General features: G+C 41.9%; 1 non-coding gene across 1 annotated transcript; it reads left to right on the forward strand.

Moving 5' to 3' along the window:
• The first annotated feature begins 12,406 nt into the window (after positions 1-12,406).
• Positions 12,407-12,519, forward strand: trnal-caa (transfer RNA leucine (anticodon CAA)). The gene is made up of 2 exons: positions 12,407-12,444; positions 12,474-12,519. It is a non-coding gene; the product is annotated as a tRNA-Leu (tRNA).
• Positions 12,520-18,320: the final 5,801 nt, after the last annotated feature.

Raw genomic sequence — 18,320 nt, forward strand, 5'->3', positions numbered from 1 at the left:
TGCTAACCAAAAAAGGTTATTTAATCTCACTAAAACTGATTGGATGATGTGCTAGTGGGCAGTGCTACTGCCCACTAGCACAGATGCTGTGCTAGTTCATTAGCACTGTATATTTAGCATTTTTACCACAGAATTTAAGCATTTAATCCATGTTAAGGTAACATGGACAGGGGTGGTGTTCCAGGACACTTTGTGAGCCTCATTTAAACAAGTGAATCATATTGAAGGGTTAAGGGTTAAAAGTGCTACTATATTAACTAGATGAGGATAGGAAAATAGATTTGTTTGGAACTTTTGTGGGAATGATTAAAAATAAGCAACTCTTTGTCTGTGGTCTGGTAGATTTGTGCCAATGTATGCCTTGGTAGCAAAATGTCACTGTAACTGTGCTAGAAAATTATTTCTTATTTGCAGCAGTCCTTTGATTATGAAAGTTAGACAGTAACCACAAATGATCAATTTACAGAACAGTCATTGCTGTTGTATTAATGAGTAAGGTACTGTACTCGGATTACTCAGATATTGGAAGTTGCTTTAGATGAAAAGTTTTTTGAATTTTAGAAGCAGCAATCTGTTTGTCTGCTAGTCTAAGTCTGTCAGTAAGTAAGTTTGGAGCACAGAAACAAAGTGCAGGAAGTGAATGGTTCAAAATAAATCTAGAACATTTTCACAGGCAAATTGACTCCAAATTAGGTTGTTCAAGAAAAAAACAAAAATTATTAACCAAGCATGTAAAGTTTTATTCCATACTCAAAAGAAAGCAAACACAACGCCGGCTGTGGAAACACAATGTTTTGGCTGACTGCCCTATCTTTCTTACACCCGAAGAAGGCTCCACAGCTGAAACTTTGTGTTTAGTTTCTTCTCTTTTCAGCATTGGAATAAACCTTTACTTGTTCCTTTGCAGCCTACACATGCTGACTAATTGTATTATTAAATGAAGTTTGAGAGGAATAACAGTAACACTTTAGTCTCACCCAGCTGTTTCTAAACATATTTGTTATTTAAATTAACTATTGTCACAGAAGTCGGAAGGGACAAACCGTGGAGAGGCAGGAGAGCGAAAAAGACCCCATGTGAAGCGGCGGAACGGGGGTTAGCCCGGGCTCAGCCGTGCAAAGAGTTCTGGAGTGCCGTAAAGAAACCTATGCCCTCAGGTCATGGACGGAGCGGTGACCTGGTGCTAGGCAGGTCTCAGAACATCCGAAGGTCAATGCTGAGCGAAGCAGAATAAGTGACCTGGAAATATATAGCCCCAGAGAGAGAGACACTGGAAGGAGAGCAAAGCACAGGAAACTAGGGACAGGACAGAGAAGGAGAACCCTCTGGCTACAGAGGGCATGACAAACAATTGATTGTAAAACAATCTTCCTCTGCTTAGATTTTCACTCAGATTGATTTTGTTCTCAGAATATTCCTGGCAGCACTGAGTTTCTAGGAAATGAAAAGTGAAAGAAAAAGTACAGAAGATCAGCCCTTGAATATACAACATTGTGCAGTATTAGCTACTATCCTGTGCTAGAGCCTGTCGTGGTAAGCAGTCGATGACAGGATCTAGCACAGATACTAATGAAAAACTGTTAATGAAAGATAAAACACTTGAGTCTTATTTTAGTTTTCCATTTCCCTTTCATTTGTGATGTACTGTACAGCAGGCCACAGAACATGTACAGAAACAGATATGCACACATTCACACCAGGCAATGACAGTCTGCCCAGTCAGAATCTGAGCTGTGAGTTATTAGAATTCTGTTTGTCACGGATCATCCACAGAAAGGGCAATGTTTGAACACAAGGATCCCCAGGAGAGAGCCTAGTAACATAAACCCTTGGAGCAAAAGCAGATGATTAACGTCATAGTTTGTGTGGTTGAGCCAAAGGTGAGCATGAGGATATGTGAGTCACCATTCTTAGAAATGGATCCAACTTCAGACAGGCGTCCAAAGTAAGACTATACAGTGCTGGGGCAATGGCACTTTAATGATCAGAAGGATAGCAAGATTTTTAATGCTTAGAAATTGATTTTCTGGTGATGCACACGACAGCTGCAACATTTTAAAGGGAGCAAAAAGTTTTCATTTGTGTAAGAAAAGACAAACAAATATTTGGCTTACTGAAGTATCCACCTGTCATTCTTGTCATTCAGTTGATACTCTGTGCTTTGCACCTTTTGCAGCAATGAGAACTTTTAGTCTTCCTGTGTCAGTCTTGCACATCTAGAGTTCAGAATGCTCGGCCAGTCTTACTTGCAGTTTTGCTCGAGCTCTGTCAGGTTGGATGGGTGAACTGGAATCAAGTACTTCTACAGATTGTCAATGGAATTCAAGTCTTGGCTATGGCTGGACCACTGAAGGACATTTACTCACTTGTTCTGAAGCCACTCCAGTACTGTCTTGGCTATATGCTTGGGGTCGTTGTCCCGTTGGATTGTGAATCTTCAGAAACCCCAGTCTGAAGGATGAGGCAGGTTCTGCTCAAGGAGTTGTCTACGTCTTGCTCCATTCACTCCAAGCAGATAGTCCAACATTTGCCCTTCTCTCGGCCATGATTACACTGCCCTTTCTTTCATCTTTGTCCTTCTACAAAGATTCCAGGACTCTTAATCCACCATAATATCAGAAGCCAAAATTAACCTTCTAACATGTAGAAATCATTTGCAATGAAAGGAGGTGGAAGGGTTTAAGAATGTTTGTAAGACCTGGTTGATTACCACACATAGACATACTTTGTTGTCAGTTTTTTTTTCTCTTTGAAAGGCTATAGGAGGGGTGTGATGGACTGTACCACTATCATAGAAGATGTTTTTCTTCTAAGGATACTTCTGTAGCGGCAAGGCTTATTTAAAATACAGGAATTAAGTTTGCTGCTCCCTTGCCAGTCCCTCTCTCCCTCATCTCAGTGCAGCTGGATACAGAGAGGCCATTCCATCTGGTTCACATTTAAGGTGCTTTTCTAGCTGATAGAGTTTCCTGATAAGGAACAGCTCCCAAGGCTGAGATTCACCAGCCACCCTAATAAATGGTCATCTCTGGCGCCTTACTGTCTGGGAGATTCCATGGGAGAGTCACATCCCAAGGTTTACAACCCTAAGGTCAGAGGTCATTGTTACTCATCCTCCACCTCAATCAGCCAATCAGGAACTGGTAGGGCAGGGTAACCCCACAATGTCTCGAATGCCCGCGGAACTTTTAGCCACTGAACTACCGTAGTTCCTCCAGATAAAACAGGCAGCACAATGCCCAGAAGGTGCCCCTCCAGGACATTCTCAGACTCAGCTCGGACAATCACGTGACGGCCAGTGTGTCCGAGTGCCAGGACTTAACTTTGTTCTAAGAGTCGAGAACGGAGGTTGCCCATGCATAACAAAAAGATCTGCCCCAGGTTAGCCCAGCTGACAGCCTCGTGAACCACCGGTACTCCACCGCCAAAGCTCGCCTGATCAACGAGTGAACTACGGTCGGAACTGTCGACAGCTGAATCTCAGCATTCAGGACTAGCGCTACATCGGGAACGAACTGGTCTTCTTCCCATCTAAAGAGTGTGACTGGCTTGGACCCGCAGTCACTTTCCATGTGCACAAGCTCTGCTAGTTTCAGCCAACACTAACTAGCCGGTCTTCAAAGAGCATCAGCAGCGCATCACAGCAGGAATCTCTCCCTCCTCTCCTTCTCGCCAGCCGCACCAGCCACTGCCTGGCACCGAGCCAGAGAGTGCCGATTGCACACAACAACAGCCTGCCACTGTTTCTTTGTGTCCGCGGGAGATCTGAATCCACACAGATCGGATGAGTATTCAACATTCTGCATTACAGCTCGAGAATTCAATTGTTACCTCAACCACAATTGATATCAATCTAATACCTATGAGTGATGTCCAGTGACAGACAGCTGCAATCACTGACTAAGGCATGGTGTTGATATACTGATGGCACTTTGGCTGATTTGGTTAACATGCTTTCCTCTTAAACAGGAGATGCTGAGTTCAAATCCCAGCAGTGCTTGTCTTACAAAATGAATCACTATGGATGATTACGTACAGCTTGATTTTGTTTAACACAAGTTTTCATTTTCTTTCTGGAACAACTTGCTTTTCATGAAATTCATACAGCTTGTGAAAGATGAAATACAAATCTTGCCTTGTATATCGCAGGCTGGTAAGAAAGAAGCATTATTTTCTTTTTTTAAGCTTGCAAATGGAGAAAAGGGACACACGTGAGTCTCTGTTAATTGAAAGGTTAGTGGTTTGAGCCCACCCAGAAATGCACTTCTCATTATTGCAATGTAAACCTCACCTCTACTTATTTGAATTTTTTTAGCAAAACCTTAACCCACTTGATATTTGCAGGAAATGTGAATGTTTTTGTTAAACAATTAAGTACGTAAATCAATATCACTGGGAATGGCCAATAATGACCAACATTCAAGGACATCATATTCATCCATGGACTTTGATCTTCGAACGGCTGGCAGAAAAATTAATTTATGCTCTCGTTGCATCCTTATTTAGAATATTTAAAATTACGACACAGATTTGTTGGAGAACTTGACAAGCAAAAAAGACAGTTGGACAGCATGATTATGTTAGGACTGTACATTTGTATTTTAATACTTTTGTATATTTATCTTAATTTTAATATACATGTAACCATAAATGCTGTTCTATGTAAATACATTTTGTTGTATTTTATCATATTTTAGCTGAGGGCACAAGGGGGTCTATTATACCTTGCAAAACTTCCAAGACAACTATAACAGAGGCTCATATTTTAATAAAATTTGCTTTAAAAGAAAACCAAAATTTGTACAATATCATCCCTCAATATCAACGTTCAAATGAAGGATTTAAAGAAGCAACAGCGATAGGAGAGTACATTGATTTTGGACCAATATTTGCATCTGAACAATCCTTCCTCCTGGAAAGAAGAAAAAACAGGTATGTTTTGAGTCTCATGATGATGCTCTTCTGGATAAAAACAAAACAGTGCAAATTTGTTTCTGATCTATTTTGGATAAAATTATAACTGTCATCGAAGAGAAATTTGATCAGTTGAATGCAGTCGAAACTTTCGACATTTTATATGATGACAGGACGTACATTTAGGACTCAGTACCGATAACACTGCTGCTATTGATGGAGTAGAAATAAGTGATGTATTGGCAGTTTTATCCGAGGCAAGAAGTACTAGAACACCTCCTATAAAAATGTTAGGATTCAGAGCAAGAAATATTTTTCCACCTCACCCAATGGTATTGCATTAACGAGGCTGAAGCTGGCTTCTTATTCGCCAGCTTCTTCTTCTGCCTTAAATGCTGCTGCTGTGATGTTATGCCGCCTTTCGCCTGTAGATGGCTCTCTACAGTAATTTTTAAAAGTACTAATCGGGATGGATTACTGTACTTATCCTCAGTAAAGGGGAATATGTAAGTAGTGACTATCCAAATAGCATTTTTGTGTGAAACACATTTCAGAAAATTGTAAACCAATTTTCAAAACTCACAATAACACAAACACAATAAGTAAATAAGACAAAGGCAAAACATAAGTTCACAGGCACTTTCTGCATATTTACCATGACCTTGCCTTCTGATCATAAAAAGTCTTAAAATCTTGCATTTTACAAGAACTTTTTAATAGAAATGGGACATTTAGAACATGGCATACGAGAATATATGGTTAACCGAGGATAAGCAATGGGTGATGGCACTTTCTGCTTCTTGCTATAAACCTACCCTCTGGTTATAAAAACATCTAAGAATTCTGACACTGAGGTGTGAGAGACAATGGAACAGACTATCAAAATCCTGAACTTTTTTTAAATTTGACCCTGTGAACATGGCATGTCCCTCCTTCCTCATTACCAAAACATCTCAATGTTCCGACACTATGTACATTGGTAATTACAACACTTCACTGTTGCATTTCTGAGTTGTGGCATTGTGAACATGGCATGTTAAAGTATATAGAAAATCTAGATCAGAACAGGCTAAATGCAATTCATAGTGATTTATCATTTTCTTACTTTCTAAATGAAAAAAAAATATTTTTTCAGTGATTATGACACTTCGGTATGACATAAAATATGCTTCAATGACAGAATAAATAATCATGGAAAAAATACCCACAGTGGACATTCATATTTGTGATTATAGGAATGTTAAATATCAGGTGAGTAGCTGCGTCAGCATGCGTAGGCTGCAAAGGAACAAGTAAAGGGTTATTCCATGCTGAAAAGAGAAGAAAGGAAACAAAACGTGTCGGCCGTGGAGCCTTCTTCAGGTATTAGAAAGACAGGGCAGTATGCAAAGATATTTTTTTTTATCTTTGCTTACTGCAGTTTATCTTTGATGACAACATCAAAGACATTAAGGAATTCTTACTGCTAACAGCTCCACATCAACTTCCTTTTATAACTAACCTCATCAGATCTCTCAACTCCCAACTCTTCCAGTTTCTCACTTCAGAGAAGGATAAAAAAACTCAATCATCCTCTACAGAGAAAAACCATCAACACCCTTATCACCTCCACCAATCCTAACCTTGTTGTCACTGTACCCTCTGACTTTTCCCTTTCACCCCTTTGCATCCTCAGCTAACATATTTAAATAGTACAACACAATTACAATAGATTGTACAGTATTTACAGTTTAAAATTAAGGTAAATATGTCAAAATATCAAAGCCCAACTGCACAGTGCTGACGTAACAATGCTTGCCAAGTTCTCAAATCAATCTGCATTGTATTTTTAAAATATTTCAGCAGAGGATGTGACGGGAGTATAAATGACGATTCGACGATCATTTTTCTTGGGTGAATATGGTTTTCTGGGGAGTTGCGATGTTGGGCATTATTGGACATTTTTGACACGTGTTGAACAGTCGCATTTCCTACAAATATTAAGAAAAAACTGAGAAATCCAATCGACCTATGCGAAAACAATGTTTACATCGCAAAAGAAACCAATCCCTGGGTGGACTTGAACCACCAACCTGTTGGATAACAGCCAAACGCACGAACCGATTGCACCACACAGACTGACTGATGGAGTCCTTTCTCGAATCAAAAAAAAAATCTCTTACCGTTCTTTTTGCCAGCCGGTAATATTTCTTCTGCACTGATAACCAAGAACTGAATTTCATGTTTCGCAAGCTGTGTGAATTTCATCAAAAAACAAGTTTTCCAGAAAGGAAATGAACACATGCATTTAACGAAATCAAGCCCTTTGTGAGTGCCCAAAATGGTACGTTCTGTACTACAAGATAGGAAGAAATACAGGGCTGGGATATGAACCTAGGCTTTCTTGTTTAATAAAGATGCGCTTTAACCAACTAAGCTATGATGACAGAGCAGCTGTTACCTTTTACAGCCACTTGGACACACCGCTCTGAGACATCTGCGTTCAGAAAGCGCTGAACCTGCTCTCGGAGCAAATAGCCTCTTTTACATACAGTAGCAGCCCCGACACTGAGAAACGAAGAGAACTGGCTTTTATCTGGCATTTTTCATGTCCAATGCGTTTGACATCTCCCAAGGGCGACAGAGTTCTTTAGCAACACTATTTCTTCTTCTTTTTTATTTCTGTACGCTTTGATAAAAAACGAGAAATCGTGCAAGGGAAAAATGTCTTTTTTTCATAGCGAAAACGTGCACCAGGAAATGTGTTAAGAAGAAGTGATTTAACATGATACGTGACCTAATTTATCGGAGCAAATGCTCACCCAGCAAGGTCTGGAGAACTTGGAGAGTCTGGTGGATGTGATAATTATACGGTGTTGTGGAAGAAAACAGTCTTTCTCTGAATTCTCAATCAATCGGAATTTCAGTGCGAAACATAAACCCTTTGTCTGATTTAAAGAGATAATATTTTAAAACTCATAAAAAATCAGAAAACACATGTTTCTCACTTTGAAATTTTAGACGGGGCGGTGCATTACTAGTAGCGACGCTGAGCACACTGTGGGGTAATTCAGGTTATGTGAAATACCAGCAGTTTAATAAATAACGCATCTGATTTCGGATCATAAGATTGTAGGTTTGACTTCTACCTGGCTCGTGTAAATTTTATTCAAGCTCCTCAGTAATAGATGTCTTTTATGTAATGAACCGCACCTGAAAGCAAACATTGGGTCTGTTTCCTTTGTTTTCCAGCATGAAATAGTAAATTGTTACAAAAAGTACCTGCTAATGTCCAATAGCGGTTTTTTTTTTCAAATTACATTTTCAGGCTTCAGACACTTTTTAATAAAACAAAAGTGTCCGGAAACTCCCTAACTTTCAGGTTTGCTTGAACCTGTATTAAAAGAAGTTATTTGAAACTTCCGGGATTCCATTCTCTGATGTACAGTAGCTGTCTCTAAAGACAGAGGTGATGTTTCGCAGATGTGAACTGTGCCTTCTCTCTTGTGTTCAAGGGTATTCGCTGTGTGAGATCCTAACTGCATGTCCAATAGGGCTCTGTTTTGTTTAGATTATCTATGTGGTGTACAGATAGAACTCAACTACATGGTGTGAATTCCGTGTTCAGGACCAGCAGAACCTGAAAAACTAAAAGCAGACCTCGATGTGGTTTGACCACGCAGCCTTCTGATCTGGAGTCAGACATGCTACCTTTGCGCCACGAGGTCACAGCTATCAGCACTTTTGAATTCCCCAAAGGAGACAAATGAGCTTCACAAAAAATTCTGTGAAGAGCGCCACTCTTCCGAAGAGAGTCTCTTCATCCCAGACCACATTTTATTCTTCCTGCGCAGCTCTTGTGCAGGTGTTGTTCTCGATAACAGATCCAGGAACACTGACTGTTATTCTATTTTTTTTAATTAAATATCCCATGATGCAACGGTAGCACGTCTGACTCTAAATCCCGAAGTTAATTTTCAAAGTATATCGGAGTCAACTGATACTGATCGGGTTCTGCTGCTGCTGAACCCGCAGTCTTCACCTTAAAATTCAATTCCCCAAGGCTTCTGACCTTATATGTCCATCCCTTCTCGTCAAAACTCGTATTTTCACAGGGTACCCTTCAGAAATCGCAGTATAGAATGAAAAACTCCAGTAGATCTCGGCCGCTGTTGGTGATTTTCCTTTAAAAACAAATTAATCTCCGGAAATTTTGCGGAGTGTATCACTTTCACTGAGACCAAGGAGTGTTAAGATATACATGAGTCTTTGTGGCTCGGGTGTTATCCAAAAGGGTGGTGGTCTGAGCCCTCCCAGGGACGCTATGAGCCTTTTAATGTACAAACCCATCTCACTTCATCTCCACGGCCGGTCTTGTACCACAATTAAATACGGAGCCCGCAGGGGGTAGTAGGCTCGCAAATATAGCTCACTGTGTATAAAATGAAGAAGCAGAGGTTAGTTTCTTATCTGCATGTTGCAGAGCCTTACGCAACTCGTACCATTAGCTGAGGTTTGATCCCTGCACGGGCTATTAGTTGAAAGGCCATTGTAAATGACGTGTAAGAGATTTATCCAGCTGGCTTTTATGTTTCACAGTAAATTGAGATCTTGAAACCAAAATAGTTAGAAATATGGAACACAACCGTTGTTCCCCAAGAAGGAAAGCTGTTTTGTACTGACGTCACTCCTTTTTATGTAACCCAGATTGTAAAGAGTAAAGAACTCTGCCCTATCAAAGGAAAATGTTACACAAAAGTTGGAAAGCACACTCTGAACCCATCTGTATATTTGATTCCCGCGATCCGTTCAAAGCTGCTTAGTGCTTTGCAAGCAAATCAAATCATTTCAGGGAAGAAACTCAGTTTAGTGAACTACTTTTGTATTTTCACTCATTGAATTTGATCTTTGTATTCTCTTTGCATTCTCAGCAATAATATTTCAAAATTACAGTTCGGATTTATTGGAAAACTTCACAAGCATAATTAGGTTGGAACTGTAAAATTGTTTTTTAATATCTTGGTATATTTACCTTCATTTTAATATAGATATAACCATAAATGATGTTAAGCATATTGAACTTTTGTCGTACTTTTTAAAACATTTTAGCTGAGGACACACGGCGACTATTATACCTTGTGATACATGCAAGACATCTGTAAACGAAGATGTAATTACAATAAAATTGTCAATTAACAGAAAACCACAATTTGTATAATATTATTCCTCGATATCAATGATCAATTGAAGGATTTGAAGAAACTATCAAAGAAACAGCAGCAATAGCAGATGATTTTGGTTTTGAACCCATCTTTACACCTCAATAATTCATTTGTCCTTGAAAAAAGAAAAGACAGGCATATTTTGAGTCTCATAATTATCCTCTTCTCGATCCAAAAGAAACGTTGATTGCTTCTGTAGTTTTTTGGATTTTCTTACAAAGATCTCACGAAGTATTGCCAGGATCTATATTTAGCATTCGGTAGCGATAACACTGCTGATATTGATTGAGTAAAAATCTATGATGTATTGACAGCTTTATCTGAAGCGAGAAATCCTCGAACGCCGCTTATGAAGTGCTGGGATTCATACCAAGAAATGCCTTTTGTTTTCCCACCCAAAATGCTACTATTACATTACATATTATGCAAACATTACCAGTTTTAGTAGCTTCTGGGCGCGATTTTCCAAAACACAAACTAATTACAAATTATTTAAGATGAACCATGTCCAAAAATTGTAAATCAGGATTAATATAATATCAAATGAAATTACTACAGAAGAAAATGTTTAACTGAAATATGAATAAGACTATGCAAGCCTACAAAACAGAACAATTCAATATTTATAACTTATTTTTTTATTTTTTGAGAAATGGGCTCACACACCGGAAGACACTAACTTTTCTCTTCGTTAGAGTATGTGAATAACAGTTTAACCCCAAATGTCTGTAATTGTGATTCTGTTAAAATTCAAAAAAGCATCTATCAATAGTAAGAAATTATTAAGAAAGGATGAAATTGTGTTATTTCATAAACTGTAAGACATGAAGACATTTACAGGTTATATCCTTTGCTTTGTCTTTTAAGGCAAGCGTTCAGGATCCAAGCCCATGTTCGGACGGTTGTGTTTCTCTTGTAATCATCAAGATGTCATTCTTTTGGAGATGCCAGGGATTGAACACAGGACCTCATATACAGTATGCATAGCATACACTCTACCACTGAGCTACGTCCACAACATAGAAGGCTGTGGAAGTGATTTAGAGATGTGCAGGTGCTCACAGAACACAATCCATCTTTTGCATCTTTTAAGTGCTCTTGATTAAACTATACATAGAAAAACAGCAGTACTGATGATTTTCATGGACTGATGCACACTTGTTCTGTACAACTCCAGTGATAAAACCTTGTCTGTAAATATTGTAGAACGTAAAAGGGTGAAACAACGCTCCATCCACAGGAATGGTAACAGAAAGGATCATTTTCTCATTTAATACGTCCTTTTGAGATGCCTTGTCAACGCACACAGACGTTAGAGCTGAACAAATATTTTGTACACAAGACGGCAGTGCGATATTAGAATTCCTGTCTTCTTGATGGATTCAGACTCCTTCTCAGAGGTCCATGCTCGCCAAATAACTTTACAGCTGTAGCGGCAATGCTTATAAATAAGACAGAATTAAGCGTCGCTATGCTTTCCTAAATGAGGCCCCATCTCACTCTCCCTCTCTGTGGTGCAGCCACAGAGAAGCTATTCATGCAGGCTGATTTAAGATGTTTTCTATTGATAAGGTACAGCTCCCAAACGGAGATGCACTTAGCTAAGCCTGGCTATCATGATCAATGGTCATCCATTGGCGCCTATCTGTCTAGGGAGTGCCAGATGGACATCTGGACTGCATTCCTAAGTGTCAGGAGTAAGTGACTCACATCTCACCTTGATCAACCAATCAGGGATTGGCAGGGTGTGGTAACACCAAGTGGGTCTCCAATGCCTCCAATGTATTTCTGATGGAGCGCTATGAGCAAAGATTTAATAAGCTACTCCTGCCGATGATTCAGCTTAAAGAAGTAAAAGCTTCACAAACAAAAGCAGCTCGCTACCACAGCCAATATTAAATGTAATTGGTGGCACTTTACCATGTGCACTGGCTCAAAAGTGATCTCGGCAGACGTTGTTCCCTACAGTACGTAAAGCTGAAAGCGCCAAAGAGCATTTCCATTGAGAAAAAAAAAATCTGCCTTGATGTTAAACATAGAGAGCCTGTCTTTTAGAAGTTCTCCCTCTAAACACCTTATGCAGCCTCCCGACAGACTAACAAAAAGCGCCTTTTCACCAACTCAATTTATAATACGCCCCTCAAAACTCACAACCGAATAACAATCCATCCGTATATTTGATTTCCAAGATCCATTCAAGGCAACTTGGCTCTTCGCAAGCAAATAATTTCAGGGAAGAATCTCAGTTTAGTCAACTACTGGTGCATTCAGCACACCACTTGCTTTTGCTTATCAGGGTGGCCGAGTGGTCTAAGGTGCCCGACTCAAGGATGTGTGTCTTTCCAGCTAGCTTGGGTGTTCTGGTCTCCAAATGGAGGCGTGGGTTCAAATCCCACTCCTGACAGCTTCTGTTTTTACCTCTCTTGAATTGTTCCAGTGCTAGCTGACAGTGAATGACTGAAATATAAAAGCAGCAGAAGAAAGCAAGCAACTCAGTGCAATTTGTGAGTATTCTGCACTGTTAAAATGCACAGGTTTTCATACTTTTTGGAATTCGTAGCTCAAGAAGTGACTCCTGTTTCATTTTCTATTCACCAACTCGATTTGCATTCAGCCCCTCACACCTCACAACAGAATAACAAACGGCTTCATGTGCCACAGCATTCCCCTGTAGATTCGGTTTGCACTATGAATTAGGCGACCCCGAATGAAATATTTTAGTGTTGGCTCAAATGTGAGGAATTTCATGAACCCTCAAAAAGGAACTTGCAGAAAATGCCAGCAATTCAAAGCGTGTAGGCAGCATGAACAGACCAATTCTGCAATTTCTGTTATCGCGGGCGGTGCTTTCTGAGTCGAGGCTCTGCTTTAAAAATGAGAAGTGCTGAACTCTAAACACGTTCTTGCCATTACTGCTACTCCTGCTGCTACTCCTTCGTCCTCGAAAAAAGAAAAGACAGGCATGTTTTGAGTCTCAAAATGATCTTCTGGATCCACAAGAAACATGTAAATTTGATTGATTCCGCAGTATTTTGGATGTACTGTACTTATAACTTCCATCGAAGAGAGATTTCATCAGTTGCATGAAATTGAAACTTTCGACTTTTTGTCTGGTATTGAAAATATATTAAAAAAAAACTTAAACAATTTTCTAACGAACAACTCATGAATTATTGCCAGGATCTATATTTAGCGTTCGGTACTGATAACACTGCTGATATTGATTGTAGCGTGCTCTCTGAAGGCACGAGTTCTGTAGGGTTTGGGCATTTACTGGGACAATTATTAATTGTAGCAGTAAATCACAAAACTGATTCTTTTAATGGCTTTAGAATCCAACCATGCGATATAACTCAAACAGCGCACACACACAGGTACTAATACACGAAAATACATTTATTAATACATAGAATATGCATATAAACCTAGCAGATCTTATCGAGAGGGTTAACAGAATACAAAAGGTATATATTCAATCAGTTACGAAGTGTTACATATATCAAGAGGACATACGTTCAGTATATCATTCATTTAGACCGTTTCGTAAATGAACTTGGTTATAACTTCTACATTAGATACTGAAAACAAGTACATAACTCTTAGGAATTAAATTGATATCAACTGGTTGGGATAACAATTGAATTCTCGAGCTGTAATGCATTGAAGTTGAATACTCATCCAATCTCTGGGGATTCAGATCTCCTGCGGGCACAAAGAAACAGTTGCAGGCTGTTGCTGTCCAATTCGCGCTCTCTGTCTTGGTGCCAGGCTGTGCGGCTTGCAACGGTGCGCTGCTGATGCTCACTGACCGGCTAGTTAGTGTTGGCTTTAACTAGCAAAGTTGTGCTCAGGAGAAAAGATGACTGTGGGTCCCAGCAAGTCAGGAAGAGGACCGGTTCGTTCCTGATGAAGTGCTAGTTCTGAATAGTGATTCAGCTGTCCACAGTTCCGAACTGTTCACGAGGCTTGCTGCTGATGCTAACCTCGGGTGGATCCTCTGGTTACTTTCTGGCAACCTCCGCTCTCAACTCTTAGAACAAAGCAAAGTTCTGGCACTCGAACACACTGGCCGTTCCGTGGTTGTCCGGGCTGAGTCTCCTCCTAAAAGTCTTTTAGGGTGGCTGATCTCAGTCATCTCCTTCTGAGTGACTGTCGCCTTTCTAAGCTGGCGCAGCATGTACATGGTGTCTTTCTCAGTATGCCATGTGGCATCTTGGGCACCAACATCCTGGAAATCTGGGGAGATCTGACGCAGCTGTTGATGCTCCTCCTCCATTTCCAGGGCATCTGCTTTTTCGATTTGTTCATGCCTGTGCTCTAGGAACCCTGCAGGGGGTGGTGCAGCGGTGGAGCATGCCTGACCCTCGGCTGAGTGATCATCTGGAGCACCTGAGTGATCTGGAATTGTTACCCCAGTCTCACTGATCAGGTCAACCCTGTACACTTCCTGATTGAGGAATCCCTCTATCGGCATGTTTACAATCATTCGCTGGGCGTGGGTGTAGGGCACCTGCTCGCTCCCCCCTTCCCTCGCTAGGGGTTCAGGGAGCTGCCCCAGCAGTGGGATAGCTAGTTCACTGTCTTTGAACTCACTATCACCCACCAGGCCCATGTCAGTGCGGGCGGGGATTCTGACACCCCTCTTTGCCGTGTTCTGCACTAACAGGCGGGTGGCTTGACCATCCAGCTCCAGTCTGGCTGAACCACTGTTGGTCAGACTCAGACTGGTGGACTGGTTGGACAGACTGAGCTGGTGGCTATAAGAAAACCGGCTCGGCTTTCATTCCCTGTCCCTTCCGGGGGACTGGGTGTGTTGGAAACCCTGCCGTTGAGGCAGGAACAATCAGGTCAGTCTCACTCACTATCTGGTAGTTGTGAAAAATAATGTTACCTGACTGCAGGTTCCCTGGGTCACAGCAGAGGGAATCGGCATCTGGGATCAGGTGTGTCCACAGCGCAGTAGTCTCAGCGTCCAGCTGGACCTCCTCTCTAACCTGTGAATGTTGCACCAGGGGCACCTGGCGGTGGCCCCGTGACAGCTGCTCAAGCAGATCCTCACTAATAGAGGACCTCTCAGGGCTAAGGGTGAGGGCTACATCACCAACCTGCTCTCCTGCCATCTGGATCCCTTCCACCACTGCAGGGTGGTGGTCCTGACCCCTCTTGGGTGCCAGGGTGCACAGGGAAAGCTCCTTTTCATCGCCAGGTGGGGAGATCTGCTCCTCTTTAGGGATGTAAAAGGGGTGTGCTTTACCTGGTGGATCAGGCGGCTGCTTGGAGCACCGCTCCTGTGGCATGGAGGCTGTTGTGACCTCAGCCGGGACATGACTTCCCCGTATATCCAGGGAACAAGAAAATATTTTTATTTCTTGTCCAGAGGGAACAGAAGGAATCTCCACATAGGCTTCAGTGTTCGGTAGGCACTGTGTGAGCACAGTCTGCCTCTTGGCCCCCCTTCCTTCTGTACAGAAGGCTTAGGAACCTTGACCTGTTTCCACACCTTGCCTTTCTGGTGATCCACCAAAGGTTCCTCTCTGAGTCGCATGCCCTTTTCTTTTTCTACCCGTTTGAGCTTGCTGTATGACATCAAACACCTTTCAACCTCAGTGTCAATCAATGTCTCACTGTGTAAGACATCTCCCATGGCAGCCTTGAGGTAAAAGCTTCCTGCTTTTCCTCTCTGTTTTACTGCTTGCTCTGTGACTTCAGGGGTGGAGTCAGCACTCGCTTGCGAGTGGCTGACCTCATGCAGGCAGGAACTCTTCCACTCAATCAGATAGACTGAGGGAGGGAGAGGGGGCGGGTCTCCGCCTCCTCCAGTGGAGAGTATCAGCTCATTCACGCTTCCGGCAGCCTTGGGGAGCGGTTGTCTATGTCCTAATAAAACTTGTTCAAGCCTGGCCAGGCGGGCGGCTACTGAATCCTTTTGTTCAGCTTTATCTAGCCCTTTCCCTTCCCCGGTGTTCTCATGGAACTTAGGACGCTGGGTGCGGTCCTGTGTGCCTGCTTTGGAACGGGGCTTAGCCAGCTCAGGAGCCTGTGCTCCTTCGAGCAGGGGGGAATTAACCCTGCTGGCTCTGACGGCGAACACAGTCGCTTTAACAGCTTTTTGCTCAGAGCGACTTTGGACATCATACTCCCAGGCTTTCTGCACGAATCTCTTAATATCAGTCATTTTCATGGTCTGTGCATCTGTATGCATTAAGATCATCTTTCTGACTGACGGGTGGAGATTCGCAATGAATAAACCCTTGAAATGTGTGTTCTCTTCACAACCCTCATCATTTCGCCCTGCAAAATAAGTTCATCTAAGTCTCTCGTAATATTCGCGAGGGGACTCTGCTCTCTCGTGCTTAATGTTAAGGGCGGCGGCTATCGCGGCAGTCGGGTCAATAAACGCACTGTATTCTGATAAGTGCTTGACACAGCTCTTCAAAGTCATCACAGACTTTCTTCATCTGCTTATCCATCCACTCATGTACAGCTCTGCTGCTAGTTTTCCTGACCAGAAATACTTTTTCCTGTTCTGTAGCGTTTGGCAGGTACTGCAGGGTATACCTGAGGTCTTGAATATAACTCTCGATATTATTCTCTGACACTGCAGGGTCAAATCTCTCCATGTCCTTCGCTAGCTCTCTCAGAGAATGGAGGTTTATTCTCCTAGCTTCTCCGCTGACGGAGATATGACGGAGATCGTGGTCAGACCTGTCGCTGCTAGAGAGAGTGCTTAATAGCGACTTGAATTCAGACCTTTTAGCAACCATCGTTAAACTTAAAGAGTATTACTTTTAAGTACGAAATCACAGTTCTACCACAGAAAACCACAAGATCAAGTATGCAATCAACCCAGTAGATCGCAAAAGATCACAAAACAATCAAGCACTGCTTAAAGAGCAAGGGGAACTTTTTTCCTTTCGGCTTTCAGCACACTGTATTGTCGAGTATGAAACCCGTGGTGTTTTATATTGAATTATTCCGCTTGGTTGACTCATTTCAGTCTTACCATAGCCCGTCCAGGGATGCCAATAAATGTAGTGTGCTCTCTGAAGGCACCAGTTCTGTAGGGTTTGGGCATGTACGGGGACATTTATTAATTGTAACCGTAAATCACAAAATGATTCTTTTGATGGCCTTAGAATCCAACCATGCGATATAACTCAAACAACGCACACACACACGGGTACTAATACACGAGGATACATTTATTAATACATAAAATATGCATATAAACCTAACAGATCTTATTGAGAGGGTTATCAGAATACAAAAGGTATATATACAATCAGTTACAAAGAGTTACATATATCGAGAGGACATACGTTCAGTATATCATTCATTTAGATCGTTTCATAAAGTGAACTTGGTTTCAACTTCTACATTAGATACTGAAAACAAGTACATAACTCTTAGGAATTAAATTGATATCAACTGGTTGGGATAACAATTGAATTCTCAAGCTGTAATGCATTGAAGTTGAATACTCATCCAATCTCTGGGGATTCAGATCTCCTGCGGGCTCTCTGGCTCCGTGCCAGGCTGTGCTGTGCTGCAGATGATCACTGACCGGCTAGTTAGTGTTGGCTTTAACTAGCAAAGTTTGTGCACAGGAGAAAAGATGACTGTGGGTCCCAGCAAGTCAGGAAGAGGACCAGTTCATTCCTGATGAAGCGCTAGTTCTGAATAGTGATTCAGCTGTCCACAGTTCCGACCTGTTCACAAGGCTTGCTGCTGGTGCTTACCTAAGGTGGATCCTCTGGTTACTCTCTGGCAACCTCCGCTCTAGATTCTTAGAACAAAGGAAAGTTCTGGCACTCGGACACACTGGCCGTTCCGTGGTTGTCCGGGCTGAGTCTTAGGATGGTCAGGAGGCGCGCTGCGAGAATGTCCTGCCCTTGGGAGCCTATTGCTCCTGGGCCGTCCTGCCCTGGAATTCTCCTTTGAATTCCCTTTAGAAAAGTCCAGGAAATAGTCTCTCAGGCCCTCTGTGTTGCCTGTTTTTACCTGGAGGAACTTCAGCTCGTTCATTGGCTGAAAGTTCCATGGGCATCAGAGTCCCACGTGGGTTACTCGGCCCTACCAGTCCCTGATTGGTTGATCAAGGTGAGATGTGAGTCACTTACTCCTGACACTTAGGAATGCAGTCCAGATGTCCATCTGGCACACCCTAGACAGATAGGCGCCAATGGATGACCATTGATCATGATA

Source organism: Atractosteus spatula (genome assembly GCF_055471065.1).
Source record: "Atractosteus spatula isolate fAtrSpa1 chromosome 10 unlocalized genomic scaffold, fAtrSpa1.hap1 SUPER_10_unloc_3, whole genome shotgun sequence".
Lineage (NCBI taxonomy): Eukaryota > Metazoa > Chordata > Actinopteri > Semionotiformes > Lepisosteidae > Atractosteus > Atractosteus spatula.